Genomic DNA, 15,092 nt, shown 5'->3' on the forward strand with positions numbered 1-15,092 from the left:
AGTCTTCTGTTTGCCACGGTAATTATCTGAACGTTCACACTGAAACTTTATATTTAACTGTGGTATACAACTGCATTTCCTCCCATCCCTCCCGAGCTGTTAACCTTCCACACATTTCTATCTCCAACATGTTTCCGAAAACCGTTGCCAACGACTAACGATTAACACTGCTGTATACGTAGTACGTCCTTGCTGTATGAACTCCTGCTAGCGACGACCTACTCATATCCACTGCTCACTACTCGCAACTGAAGCACTGCAACAACAGCAACTCTATAATCGCTCGGCAGACTGGTTCATTTCTTTCTTACGCGAGGGTGTCTACACTGACCAGCAATCAGCATTGATAATTGGCAATCGAGTCTTTGAGCAGTAACTGCTCAGGGTGGTCAGAAACAGGTTCTAATAAGTGTAAGGGTATTTCAGGCTAAGTTGTGCAACTGTTAAGAAACGAGTTCTGTACTTTGTGTCATTTTCGAGATAATTAGTATTAAGTCAGCCAATTTAGCCGCTGCGCGCGCGCAGTCAAGCGGTCCGGCGGAGACGGTGTCCCCAAATGTGTTCTTCGTTTTGTTTTTCCTTAAACCGAACAAGAGAGCGATACAAAAAATTTCCACACGGGACGATAGCAAGGATCGAACCTGAGCCAAAGGCTGAGCAACTTCATGCTCTATCATACATGTTCTACGAAAAAGTGACAAAGCTGGCCGGTGTGGCCGAGCGGTTCATGCCGGCACGGGAACTCAGCGTGTTCGGTCAGAAGGTTAGCTGCCCTCTGTAATAATAAAAAAAAAAAAAAAAAAAAAAAAAAAAAATTAGTTAATAGATCAACCACGAACTGAATCGTGTGTCTTCCGACGTCCGCCCCGAACAGATACAACGAACGAAAACGAACAAAATCATATTTTAAAAAAAGGCAGTTCTAGGCGCTACAGTCTGGAACCACGCGACCGCTACGGTCGCGGGTTCAAATCCTACCTCGGGCATGGATTTTTTTTTTTTTTAAATCTTATGGAACTTAACTTCTGAGGTCATCAGTCCCTAAGCTTACACACTACTTAACCTAAATTATCCTAAGGACAAACACACACACCCATGCCCGTGGGAGAACTCGAACCTCTGCCGGGATCAGCCTCACAGTCCATGACTGCAGCGCCTTAGACCGCTCGGCTGGCATGGATGTGTGTGATGTCCTTAGGTTAGTTATGTTTAAGTAGTTCTAGGTGACTGATGACCTCAGAAGCTAAGTTCCATAGTACTCAGAGCCATTTGAACCAAAAAGTGACAATAACTGTATCTGGCGGGCCGCTTGAATGTGTGTGTGCAAATACCTTGTTGACTAAGTTCAGTGCTGAACTCGGAAACGGGCCAACGTATCGAATTTTTTTTTTCGTATCACTAATTTCTCAGCACAACCGACCTTACAACAGCCCTACAAGTTTTTCAGAATGTTTCTGACCAACCTGTCTATGAAGAGCGGTTCCATGTGATGATGCGGTCTTTGCACGAGGTGAATCAAGCGAGTTACTTGCTTGCAGTGCATATGAAACAGTTGTTTTTGTTGATGATGATTACTGGAACAGGAGATGCCCATTTAACCCATCCGTCCAATCTAAAATACCACGGACGTTCTGGACACGACATCGATTTTTTTTTTTTTAAGTTTCCGGTTACAGAGATCCCCAGCAATAAAATGGGACGTTTCCGGTGGAATGGACTAGATATATGTCACCAGCAGCGTGAAGTGCATGTGTAACCCGAGCGACGCGCATTTGTTCCGCACGTGGAGCTCGTGGCATTGGCTCCTGCCTCGGGTTTCGGAGCAGGTGTCCAGCGGCTGGGGCACGCAGGCAAGCCGATGGCAGATTAATGAGGCCGCAGCTGATCCTCCGCCGTCTGCTCTGTTTGATGTTTCGCGCGCATTGTACAAACGCAGCGGCGCCGTCGCTTCCAATCACGGCCCCTCTCCGACCGTACCCTCCCGATCCCCTTTCGCAAACCTCCTGGCCGCCTCGCACAAACGGGGCTTCGGCCGTACGCTGCGCAGCCCGCAGCGATTTTTAGGGCTTAATCGATACCCACGCCAGCTGGTTCCACTCTAACAGATTGTTGTCGCGTTTGTAAGCGATTATCGTCGCAGAGGCACTGCAGTGGCAAAAATCTGCTTTTAGATCCCCCGCATCTTGTAAACACAGTAGAACTACCTCGGTGTAATGCTGTTTTTTCCATTCTTTTTCAGAATCTGTGTTGGCTCGCAGGATATTGTATGGAATGTTACGGCACGTTCGTACACAACGTACCAGTCGCGATTGCTCACAAAATTGCAGAAGACTGGCGAACTATTTGAACAAATTTGGGATCTATGTAAGTCTGTGGTAAGACGGAGTAATCTCATCATTAGCAACCATATTTAAGTAGATATGCTATCTCGTGTATCCCCTAGTATTTCATAAATAATTTGTGCTATCGAAACAATACTTTCACCGAATTATATTGTATATTATAGTGTATACTGGCGCACTAACTCGGTAAATGACTACTCTTTTTTTGTTTTAATTTTACGATGAAACAATGTTAACATCATTTGACAGCTTTTAAAGTGAACTCTGCAGTTACTCACGGTGAGTCATGAAGGACTTTAGAACTTTGGAGTGGCACAGATTTTTATTGAGATGATTTACAGAAGCGTGACACGTTTCATTTTGCAACAAACAACCTGAAGTTTGAAACACGTAGTGCATCAGTACCGCATTCCGCCACCAGGAGCCCCAGCGTAGTGCACAGTTAAAATGGCTGCTTTCGCAGGTGAAACGAATTCTGCGAAAGCTGTTCGGCGTAAATTTCGCACCGAATACGATAAAGAACTTTCAAGCAGGCCTACAAGTTATTCTTGGCACAAGAACTTTGTTGAGACATTATAGATCACCAGGTCGTCCTCGCGTTGATGATTATGTTAAACAGGTTGCCCGTAGTCCACAACAATCAACACGACGTCCGTCTGGAGAGACTGGCATTCCACAAATGACTGTTCAGCGAATACTGCGTAGACGTTTATACTTGAAGCCATACAGATTCCTCATAATCGCTTCCCAGGTCGGTGGACTCACCGTGAAGGGCCAATCGCATGGCCACCTCGCTTCGCAGACTTGATACCACTGGATTTCTTTCTCTGGGGGTTTCATTGAGGACCATGTGTACGTTCCTCCCCTACCATTAGCTGACCTGAAAAGTCGAATCTACGCTGTCGTTGCACAAGTTACGCCCGATTTGCTGCAACGACTGTGGGAAGAAATTGATTACCGGTGGTATGTTTGCCGCAACACAAATAGTAGTCACATAGAACCAAAATGACACGTGACACTTTCATGTAAAACTTTACGTTGTTTGCTACAAAATGACACATCCACCGATTCTGTAAGCTGTCTCAACAAATTTGTATATCATTCCTAATTCGTAAAGTCCTTTGTGATTGACCCTCTATAACGCTTGGATTAAAACTATGTAATTTATTTATGAATTTATTTCACCTTGCAAGATTAGCTTCTCGTAGACCTAACCAGACATCCTTGAAGAGCCAAAATTACAATATGCATGTTATATGACCACCGCATAATAATAATAATAATAATAATAATAATAATAATAATAATAGGTGTGTTACTGAGTAAGTGGAATTTCGGAAATGTCAGTCTTATTAACAATGTGTTGAGAAATTTCCTCATTAAATTCTTAACGGAAATCTATCGAACAATGCTGAAGGCATCAAATGTGGAGACGTTGAATGCTCATAAGAAGAGCGATAATGACAGGGTAAGATCAGCAGATAAGATAGAAAGAAGGAAAGGAATATATATATATATATATATATATATATATATATATAGAGAGAGAGAGAGAGAGAGAGAGAGAGAGAGAGAGAGGGGAGAAAGGCGTGAATAATGTCGACACATTACAGACATCCTGGTTCACTGTTCGACAGAAGAGAAAGAGCTGGGATATGCCGAGATGGAAGCTACCTACACTGACGATGACAGATAAAGCTTTAATCTTCTCTCGGCTGCAGAGTGGTTTCGGAGAAGTTGTAGTCTACTGGGTAGTTTCTTCCAGAGTAGTAGGACTCAAATGGAGGAGAACATGCGTATAGATTTGATGGTATATATAGGTACAACGAAGCTATTCTCGCATAAATACTAGGGAAAAGTCCTAAACGCATAATGCAGTTGAATCTCTTTCGGCAGCGTTTACATGGTAACGGAAGTGAAACTGTTCGTAACAGCTGCCTAGGCCCTAACCTTTACCTCATCTTCAGATTTTTTGGGGGGCTGAATCTTACATTTCAAACACTGATTACCTTTATACAACTGTACTCCTCTTTACAAGAGATAACGAATACCATTAGTTAAAATGCAGCGTTTCGTTGGAAAAGGCTGTATTTTCCTCAAAATCCCCGAAGAAGAAAAACATATGCAGATAAGTACTTTTCTCTTTGCGGATTTCCACAGGTTGGATACGATGTTTCGGTATCTTTAATAGATTATGACCTATTAGTTTCATGTTGCTTTAGACCCTAGTAGAAATCACCGTATTCAGATTTAGTTACGGGACGACGTGGCATCGCGGTTAAAGAACTTACCCCACATTCGAGAGGAACGGGGCTCACATTCTTGTGAAGCTTTCTTCCATTTAGTTTAAGTTGCCCGCGGTTTTCGTAAATTATTTCCGGCGACTGTTGCTAGTGCTGCTTTGGGCAGGCCAAGACTTATTTCCGTCCCCATCTTTCTTCAGCCCGAAGTCGTCTTTCTGCTCGCCATAATGTCTACGAGACTATAAACTCCAACCCTCATTTTTTAACGAGTATAGCTCTTGTAAACAGTGCTTACAAGGTCGGTTGTTTCATTAAGGTATCCACTATCCCGGAGCGAATGCACGATGCACCCAACGCGCTGATGGAAATTCTTTTTCCCTTTCAAAAACTGTCGGATGTACGAGAAATCTTCTGAATTAAAAAAAATACAGAAAAAACGCCACGCTGACGCTTAAGACCCAAATAACCTTAAAAACAAGCAAATTTGGAGAAAAGGAAGTCTTACTTGTAACATTCACTAAGGACACTCTTATACAGTCCACTGTGAACAACTTAGACCCCCTCCTTTCAAATGAAGTTGAAGAGAACTAAGTGTCTTTATGACTCCGTACGCACCCTGAACTCCTTTTCTTACCCTTATGTGGAATGAAAGACACGTAGAATAAAGTCATTTTCAGTGTACAACATATACCTTTCCACGAAATTTATTTATTTCCTTTTTACGAGAATGATACCATTATCTCCCAGAGTTTTCTACATTAATTTATCCACCAACGATCTTAACAAATGCATTCGAATTGCTATCAGTATCCCTTGATGCCTATCACAAACATTTCAGTATTACTCTACAACCAATCATAAGAGCTTTGCCGTTCGTCGTTTATGTATGTTTTAATATATCCGTTGCACTTTCACGGAAATGCATCAATAAGCGACGTTTTCTGTTCACACTTAGACTGCATGTGTGACCGGGGTATAAATTCAAAAAACCTCTAATTAAAAAATAGTAAATACCCTTTTAACAACGTTTTTTAAGTGACCAGTCACGAAATACTGCAAATGTTTTAGTTCGCTTAATTGCTATTGACATTTTAGTTTTTCGTATTCATCTACTGCAAGTGCTAACACTTGAGTAATGATTTTGCATCAACGCAGCATATCAGAATCATGAACCTCATAATGGTTTATGTAATTGCGGCTTAATTTCATTACTGGTAACTGAAATAAGTGATACACTTTTGTCATCATACGTCACCCATTCTAGGTATACTAGACCCTGAGAGACAAGAACAACTCCTTAACGTCGTAATTATTGGGTTGTTTCATAAGATGCAGCGTTTTTCCTTGAGTTTAACAAACACAACAGATACATATTAACAGAGACTTTGGTCATCAATAATATTATCTCCATTATTTACAACAGTCTGCCACCACCGGGATAACTTTTTGATTTCGCAACTGTGGAAATCTGATGGTTTTGAGACGAGGAACACATGGAGCTATGTTCGGAGCGTGTTTTCATCCTGAAGCGAAGTTCCTTGACGGTTGTTCGACAGAGAGCGGAGAAGGTGAAATTCGAAGGGTGCAAGATCAGATGAATAAGGTGGGTAAGGAATGACTTTCCCACCCAAACTTCTGTATCGTGTTTTTTGTCAGTCTAGTACAATGCGGGTGGGCGTTATCGTGCAGTAGCATGACTTCACGCATTTTTCCTGGTTGTTTTTCTTCTACTGCGTCTGCAAGACGTCTCAGTTGTTGACAATAAATGTCAGCTGTGATCGTTACACCTCAGGGAAGCAATTCACAGTACATTACTCCATCGCGGTTCCACCAGATGGATAACATAATATTTTATGGATGGACACTGGTCTCTGTATGCGGAGTTGCTGCTTTGGGCGCAACCATTCCTTTCTTTTCCTCGCGTTAGCATAAAGACACCCTTTTTCGTCACGACTACCGATACAGGACAGGAGTGGTAGGCTTTGTTCACGAGCCAACTGATGATGAGCAAGCAGAGATGCACATATGGCCACTCGCAGATTATTGTGATTTTGGCTTAGAGCACGCGGTAACCATACATCTTATTTTCGAAACTCCCCATTGCATGCAAGTGTCGCACGATGGTGAAACGATCACATATCATCCCATTTGCCAGTTCGCGAGTACACTAACGTGGATGATTGTGGATTAATGCGTTTAAACGATCTTCGTCAAACCACTGAGGTCTTCCCGGGCGTGGGGTGTCACTGATTTTAGTACGATCCTTCTTAAAACGAGAAAACTATTTTCTTGCCGTGCTCTGTCCAGTGCCATTATCCCCATACACAGCGCAATGTTTCTGGTTGCCTCCGCTGCTGGCAACCCCCCTAATAAACTCAAACAGAAGAATATATCGGAAATGTTCTAATTTCTCCACTTGATTCTCCATTTTGTAGCGTCGACAGCTCCACTCATTATCTCAAATGTGTAAACTCCAATAGCAACAGTGAACTACAAATAAAGTCCGCCTCCGTAGCGTAGCGGTAATGATAGCATTATCGCTTACCACGCAGGGGGCCCGGGTTCGATTCCCGGCAGGGGATTGGGTGTTGGGTGTCCTTCATTATCATTTTCATCATCATTGACCCCCAAGTCGCCGACGTGCCATCAACTAAAAAGGACTTGCAATCCGGCGGCCGAACTCCCCCGCGTGGGGCCTCCCGGCCAACAATGCCATACAATCATTTCAGTTCAACTACAAATAAAGACTGACTGACGGTCGATAAGTAAATCCACAACAACGAGGAAACTAACACGCAAAACAGAAACACTACAAACTTATACACCAACCTAATAATTTCTTTGCACTGTTAACGGTCACTTTATTGTATATTTAATTTGACGCACTGCGTCGCGTTTGGTCAGTTTTGCTCATCATCGGAGTTGTGTATTCGGGAATTTGTATTTAAATGAACTAATTACCTAATTTAAGCTACACAACTCATTTGTTAGTTTTACATTAACTGCAATGATCAGTTATGACTTTCGTTCCACCGAAGTATATTTACGACATCATGCTGTGTCTCTGACCATCGTTTACCGAATCATACCGATTTATGGCTATTTATTTCGCAGATAGATTGATGATATAAAAGCAGTGTGATATACGTTAAGATGTAAGCCAGGAAGTTGTAAGTACGGATCACGCTAATTTATTCACAATTCTTCTTCGTTGTACTGTCGTTGCCACAGCCACACTCATACTTCCGAGACAAGGGATAGGGCACATACTGCTGACAAACATCCAAATATAAGTTTCGTGGTAGGAAGACGATATACGATTCCTCTTTATTGTCATATTTCGGTTTTTTATTTGTTTCGACCTAGCCATGAAATGAATTCGCACTTCAGAATATGAACTACCATCAGCTGTGTAATGGAATAATGACAACGAACTTTTGTGCCGGGCCACGACGCGAACCCGGATTTCCCGCTCATTTCGAGCGGTCGGTCGCTTCGGCTATCCGAGGGTGACTCATGGCCACAGCCAAACTTGCATACGACGTCAACCATTTGTCTACAACCTGCATTCGTATATTCGTATGTCAGAGTATGTTTCCATACAGGGGAGGAATTTTAATTGAAAGTCGCTTGCCTAGTGTCGACAGATGAATACGATATTACGTTTCAGAAGTATGTTGCAATGGTCCTTCGGAGATACATGCACGTCCGAAGGAACATTACATCGTAATTCTGAATAATACAGGCACTGCAATATCGTGTAGAGCCTACAGTAGGTTTGCCACTTAACAAATTCACGCATTCATGGGGAGCAACATTCACTCTCCATAAAATGCGCCTACGAGCAATTCTCACGATATTTCGCTAGCATTGTAGGAAGATTGAAGAATAACGGCCTTCCTCTTAGAGGAATTCTGGAACAACTATGACAGTGCAAAAGCAGGACTACAGTAAGAATAACAAGATATACCATATGATGTTTGTTTCGTACCACAAAACCTATAAAAATAAAGCATTAAAATTTATGTTCATCAAATGGAATTCTGCTCTCCAGATTTCATCAACATTGTGATCGGAGGATAAAATAAGGGATATTAAATATTTTTATGTTCAAGAGCTCACTTCAAGCTGTTTGCCTTTCACAATGAAATTTAATCATAGCACTTCATACTCGACTGAAAGTTTTATTCTACACTTGAATCAGAATTTAAAAAATTGACAATTCGCTATGGAAGGGAGCTATGTTGTCGGTTCAGTGTTATGCGCAAGCAGTAGCTGGTGCTGTTCCATACCCGTATGTTCACACGCTTCCCCGCTGACGTGCAGTACTGAGTTTTCCTCTGCAGCATGTTATCAATTTCCTAAAGAATCTCATTGTTATGGTCACATTTTGCATAAATAATAATAATTTCGTAAAGCTCAACACTGTGTGCAAGGTCTTCAATTGAACGCCACTTCGACAACTTGCGTGTCCCTAAACTACCCCAGTAGCACTACCGGGGAAAGTAGACTTACAGATTAAAGTCGAGTTAAAATGACGTGTCGTTTCTGGCGTATCTGCGCAACATTGAGAGATGAAATCTACGTTAAAGGCAGACAGAAAAAGTTCCGTGGTTAGACTGATAATCTATTTTGCGGTATCTCGATTTGGAAGAAATCATTTCACCATTAGATCTAGATACCCAACACACTGGGTAAAAGAAACATACTGCACAAAGAAACAATAGGAGAACAAAACACAGCAATTATGTTAACAGGTCGCAATCTCGCCCGCAACTGACAACCGTTAGCTGAGGTGACAAGTACACAGTACAGAAGGTGTGACCAGACTCGGACTCTGATTGGTTGCTACTATGGTAGCTGTCTTGTAAACGGCTAGCTATCAGCCAGTACGTTATTCTGATCCAGGTATAGTATTCAATACAGACGGTGAACTAGTCGTTTATGGAAAGTAAGCGGTCTATTTACCTTCCAGCCATTCACCTGAAATGATTTAGGTAAATTATGGCGAACCTGAATCCGGATGACCAGGCGATTATTTAAAAGCCAGTCTTCCTGAGTATGCGTCACTTCGCTGGATGGTAAACTCTATGATCAAGATGAGAATTTCTCTCGACTGAAAACTTTATCTTAGTCATCGTCAGCGAATTCTAGATGTTCATTTGGACCTCAGACCAGAATGTAAGGTAATTTTCAATTCTGAGTCAACGGTTTCACAATGTGAGAGCTTGTTGAAAAAGTGACGGGTGAATTGTGACGCTCGATTTCGTAGTTTATAAACATGCTAATAGAGTGAAATCAATCCGTTTGTCAATAGTTCACTCTTTAAACAACAATCACCGGCTATAGAGCGGCGCTGATTTCACGAGTTTCTTTCTGTGTTGATGGAAATGAGCGTTTGGCGTCATTGGCCGGCAGGCCCCTTACGGGGCAGGTACGGCCGCCTTGGTACAGGTCTCATTACATTCGTCGCCACATTGGGCGACCTGCGCGCCGGATGGGGATGAAATCATGATGAGCAGAGAAAATCCCCGACCCTGCCGGGAATCGAACCCGGGCCCGTAGGACGGCAATCCGTCACGCTGACCACTCATCTATCGGGGCGGACTCTGTGTTGATAAGGTATACGCTCACACGACTGAATTCATTGTTTTGGTTTCTTGTAAACAATGAATTTATATTATCCAGAAGTCTTCACGAATTTCCGATGTGCTGTATAGTGAACTACATCAGGAGCGGAAGATTAGCTTTCCTGCCGGACACAAAGTGGGACACAATAAAGCTAAACAAGTTGACATAATGAAGGGCGTTCCACTCTTAAATCAGAACTCCGCACAACAGTCATCATTTGCGTCCTGGACATTCTCAATGTATTGTTATTTGCCTTTCTCAGAAAAAAAAATCATGCAGTTTCCGTGTTTGTAATCCCGTTCATTTTATAGAGAAAATGGCTTTGAAAATTATAAAATTAGCAAATATATAACATCGCAACATGGGACATGTTAAGTGAAATATTTTCATTCAACAGCTTGCGCGGGAAACACTAGTGTGTTCGTGCACTCACTTCAATCTGTTTATCTCCAGCAGTGAAGATGCTTACTAACTCTTCTTATTCGTGTTAACGTTTTACGTGTTAGTGCATTAATTACAAATATTTCCTGCTACTACAAACCAGCTTTTTCATGTCCCACTGAAGTTGCAAAATTGTCCGAAAATAATATTTCCCTTCTGCAAGAACGACGAAGAAAGTGGTTGACGAAGTGTGGAAGTTTGAGTATGGCCGTGAATCGTGCACGGATAGCCGAATGCTAAGGCGACCGCTCACGATAAGCTGCAAATCCGGGTTGCAGTCCCGGTCCAGCAAGAATTTTCATTGTCATTCCATTCTAAAGCTGATCGTAGTCCTTATTCGCAGTTGGGAATTGATTTGATGTATCTCGTAACGGCCTGTTCCTTTGTTCATGCATGCATGTATGTCCAAATAGCATCGTAATCAGAGTAACAAAGGCACTAAAATATCGTATAGAATAAATTTTATTGTTGCTCTCTGAAAATACAAGTCTTCACACGTATGTTATAGTGCGCTGCTCGTGAAACATCTTAGTCATTTTTCCGTTTATGAAACTAGTGTCTGCTTCACCTACACCCACTATTGCCTTTACATTACCTCCAGCTGAAACTAACATGGAATGCCATGCGCTATTGCTATGCCGGCAGACATTTATTTAACTGTCAACTACTTATTTTTTCTTGAGTACTTACACCAACTCTGATTTACTTCTCTAATTCGCTAAAACTGAACAACCTCAATGTGCTCTTCTATGGTAGACTCATTGTATGTGAAATAATCATACAACGACGCAAATAAAAACAATAAAATGCTTCTTTTGTTTGGATTTTACTTTTCGATTGGTAATTCAAATAGGCATTAAAATATTTCTAAGTGCTTTACTTGTTATTTCATCGTTTTCTTGCTCCTTAAGACTTCTTTTGTGAGACAACTGTTCGTGAGTAGTTACTTGTAATAATCTGGAATTTATCCGAAGAACGATGGAGTTTTGGTCAGTATCCCTCTTATGAAAATTAGCACGTTTTCTAAATCCATTCTCTCGTTGTCAGTAACAGTTCGGCGTATGACGTTTCTGAAGTATAATGCCATCTCCTAGAGTCAGTGTGTTCTCAACACATGCGGTGTAGTAAACAGCCGTTTGAATAGCTATGTTTTCCGATTTATGCCTGTTTTGTGAAGTTGCGAAATATTGTTCATTCTGCCGGCCGCGGTGGTCTCGCGGTTAAGGCGCTCAGTCCGGAACCGCGCGACTGCTCGGTCGCAGGTTCGAATCCTGCCTCGGGCATGGATGTGTGTTATGTCCTTAGGTTAGTTAGGTTTAAGTAGTTCTAAGTTCTAGGGGACTGATGACCACAGAAGTTAAGTCCCATAGTGCTCAGAGCCATTTGAATTTTTATTGTTCATTCTGATCTCGGATATGTAATGTAATTGTCCATTTGATACGTATGCTGTAGAGTAGATTCGAAAGGGCATGTAGCATAACATATCAGTTACTGGCAAACTGGTCATTTTTTCATTGTGAGATGACAGTATTTATTCACATACTATATGGTACGCTCACATAAATATTGCGTCTCAGAGAAATTTGTACTACAGAGAATAATGTAGACTATTAATACGGTAATATATGACCACCTTTAGGCAGTAGCAAATTGGCAAACGTGTTGTGCGAAAGTATTACTGTTAATACAATAAACTGAGACAGTAAACATGTGAAATCTGGTAAAGTTGGATATTAATACATACGATTCGATATACTTATTTAAAAACGTTGCATCTGAGATCTTTATCAATTTGTAAATCACTGAAAACATGATTAGCTGAACACCAAATTTTAATATGAAAATGTTTAGCAGGGTACAAACAAATATAGTCTTCATCTTATATTTCTAAACACATTCTGCAGAGCTCCGGCGCAAAGCTGGAGTTACATTAATTTATTCATCTGTGTACACGTTGTCTGATGGAACATTTTGTTTATTTAATTAACATGAGACTGTATTTATCTCGACAAATTGACATTCTTCTTATCATACGTACCACGCAAAAACTGTTGGTCTTCTGTTCTCTTTGATCCGCACCTAAAGCGCAGCGTGAGCTACCAATTGCACTATGCGTGACTCATCTGTCGGCGAAGTTAAGAGTTACTTCAGTTTTTAAACGTTTGCTCTAATTTTTTCCTCTGCATGCAATTTTCTGGCTAATTTTTCTAGAGTTGTTTAATTTAAAATAATTGTGGCGTATTCTGCAAAGGCAAATCCTCTTGTTAACCTCATAAACGAACTTTTGTTCTAAGACGAATTATGTATTCCAACTTTTAATTATTTCTGTCTTCTGTTTGTTTTTATAATATAAAATTAAACTGGTGTTGGGCTCGTGCAAGTGCTAAAGTGAGTTGCTTTTTTCATTATTCCTTGTTTTTCTCATTTTCATCCACATTTAGACCAAAATTTAGGTCACTGATCTCACATAAACAACACATTAATTTTTTTTAATTACGTGGCCACACCCACCAGCCCTATCAGTGATTTATTTTGCACGGCAAAAGTAAGTTTATCAGTTCTTATCATGTGTTAAATCAAAACTAATATTCATTCGTATCTGTCCCTTGGAGAAGAGTAAAAAGCTCGTAGGCATCTAATGATTAATGCGAAGGCTGAGAAGCTATTCAGGGCAGTGCAAATATTATGGAAAACTTTCATTATGAGATGGGGTCCAAGCCATCAGAAATCGTCACAAGGTTCACTGAAAAATAGATGGCTACAAAGCGTTCCCACTTATTTGCTTATCGAAGTCCTATATTAGACAGCAAAAGGAATGAAAATCAACAGCAGTTTTTCCCAGATAGTAAGTCAAATGTTTATCAACTCTGGTTGAAATACTTCGTTCATCGTAAGAAGAAATCTGATGTAAGCAAACACAAACGCAATGATTGGTCAGCAGTCGTAGGTCACATGCACTGGTGTTGTTCCGCTCTTGGGTTTAGGTTCAACTTACGTATTAGATACCATTAACGTTTTTCTCAATCTCTTTTAGTTACGTAGTTTTTCTTTCTAAAATAGTGTACAGTCTGAGTCTGTGTAATCGCTACTTGTACTCTGATTGTCTCGTCGTTAGTACGTACTGTGAAAATGGATGACACTGCTTCCTACTTTGTAGTGAAACAGGCGCGCAGAACACCGTTAATGACAAAAGACGACTTGTTCTTAACGTTTTTCAGAAGACTACAGATAAACTCGACTTTGAAGTTTTTCAAGAGCCACTATTTACTATTCAACAGAGCAGTTTGCAAACTACGTGCGTAGCGTAAGCTGTAGCGTCGGTAAGCATTAAGTTAGTAATCTATAGAGTAGCGATTTGAATCTCGTTATGTGCTGTAATTCTTCCCCTCGGCTTAAATACCTAAATCATTTAAATATACGTTAATTAACTCATACTTATGCATCATTTTTCAACAAAAATCCGTGTCTTCTTGTTTTTAATCACATATTGCACGCAAAATTCTGCTTTTCATTGTAAATATAAATTTTTAATGATCGACATGTTATAAAAGATTGTTAAATATTGTTTAAGATAAGACACCATTACACAAATTTTTGGGAGAAAAATGAAAAATCAAACTTTCTTTATTTGGATATGTCCATTGTTTTGTAGGACAGATGTGGTCTCACACGAGCCACAGTGATAAGTGTCGTAGAAACATGGAATGCATTAATTTTCACAGCGTCGAGCACACTGTAGAAATGCTGCATTTTTACAATTGTCACCATACCACTGCAATCTGGACTCAGTAGAACTGATCTGTCGCGAGAAATAACAAGACATTTAAGGCGCCAGGCGTACTGGAACTAATGCGCGAAGCTTTCTGACACGTCACTATCGAACGATGGTGAAATGAAATGTAGAACAGCACTCATAAAAGCGGAGGAGAAACTGTGGATATTTTGCTGGCATGGGGTTCTGTTGCTGATCGTGTCGTTATCAACGTAGCAGTACTGAAATGTATTCCTCGCAGTCGGATACGGAAGGAGTTCAGAGATTACCAGACGAGTGAGTAATACCTTCAGTGACTTCAATATTTAACTGTATGGGAAATCCCAGCATTGCGCTTTTACGCCATATATCACTCGTTCACAAAAATTACACTTGTTTAAGTGGGAATTTTCATCACTCTTATTTTAAACTACAATTCTACGTTAGCTTCGATTTAGAGCCTGTAATTTTTTCTTCCGTTCACCTAAGAAGGGTATTCACTGAGTTTGGCCTCTATTATTTCCTTCTGTTTAAAAATTAAATGATAGTCGAAGCTATATTGCTCTCTGCTCGTCTCTTTTTACTCCTTTTTATCATGTCGTTCCGAGTAGCAACTCGATTTAGCCATCAATAACACATAATTACAATGTACATAGAATTGAATAAAAGAGTACAGAAATGCAT

General features: G+C 40.8%; 1 long non-coding RNA gene across 4 annotated transcripts in view; it reads left to right on the top strand.

The window, feature by feature from the left end:
• The window catches only part of LOC124777315, a 163,997-nt gene that overhangs the window by 49,458 nt on the left and 99,447 nt on the right, over positions 1 to 15,092 (top strand). For 2 of the 4 annotated variants that reach the window (XR_007015711.1, XR_007015709.1), the window contains exon 1: positions 2,243 to 2,375. The exons of 1 other annotated variant lie outside the window; for it this stretch is intronic. This is a non-coding gene — a long non-coding RNA (uncharacterized LOC124777315). Of the gene's footprint in view, positions 1 to 2,241; positions 2,376 to 15,092 lie in introns of those variants that run through there. One more of the 4 variants, XR_007015710.1, reaches the window with a different exon arrangement.

Source organism: Schistocerca piceifrons, chromosome 2 (genome assembly GCF_021461385.2).
Source record: "Schistocerca piceifrons isolate TAMUIC-IGC-003096 chromosome 2, iqSchPice1.1, whole genome shotgun sequence".
Lineage (NCBI taxonomy): Eukaryota > Metazoa > Arthropoda > Insecta > Orthoptera > Acrididae > Schistocerca > Schistocerca piceifrons.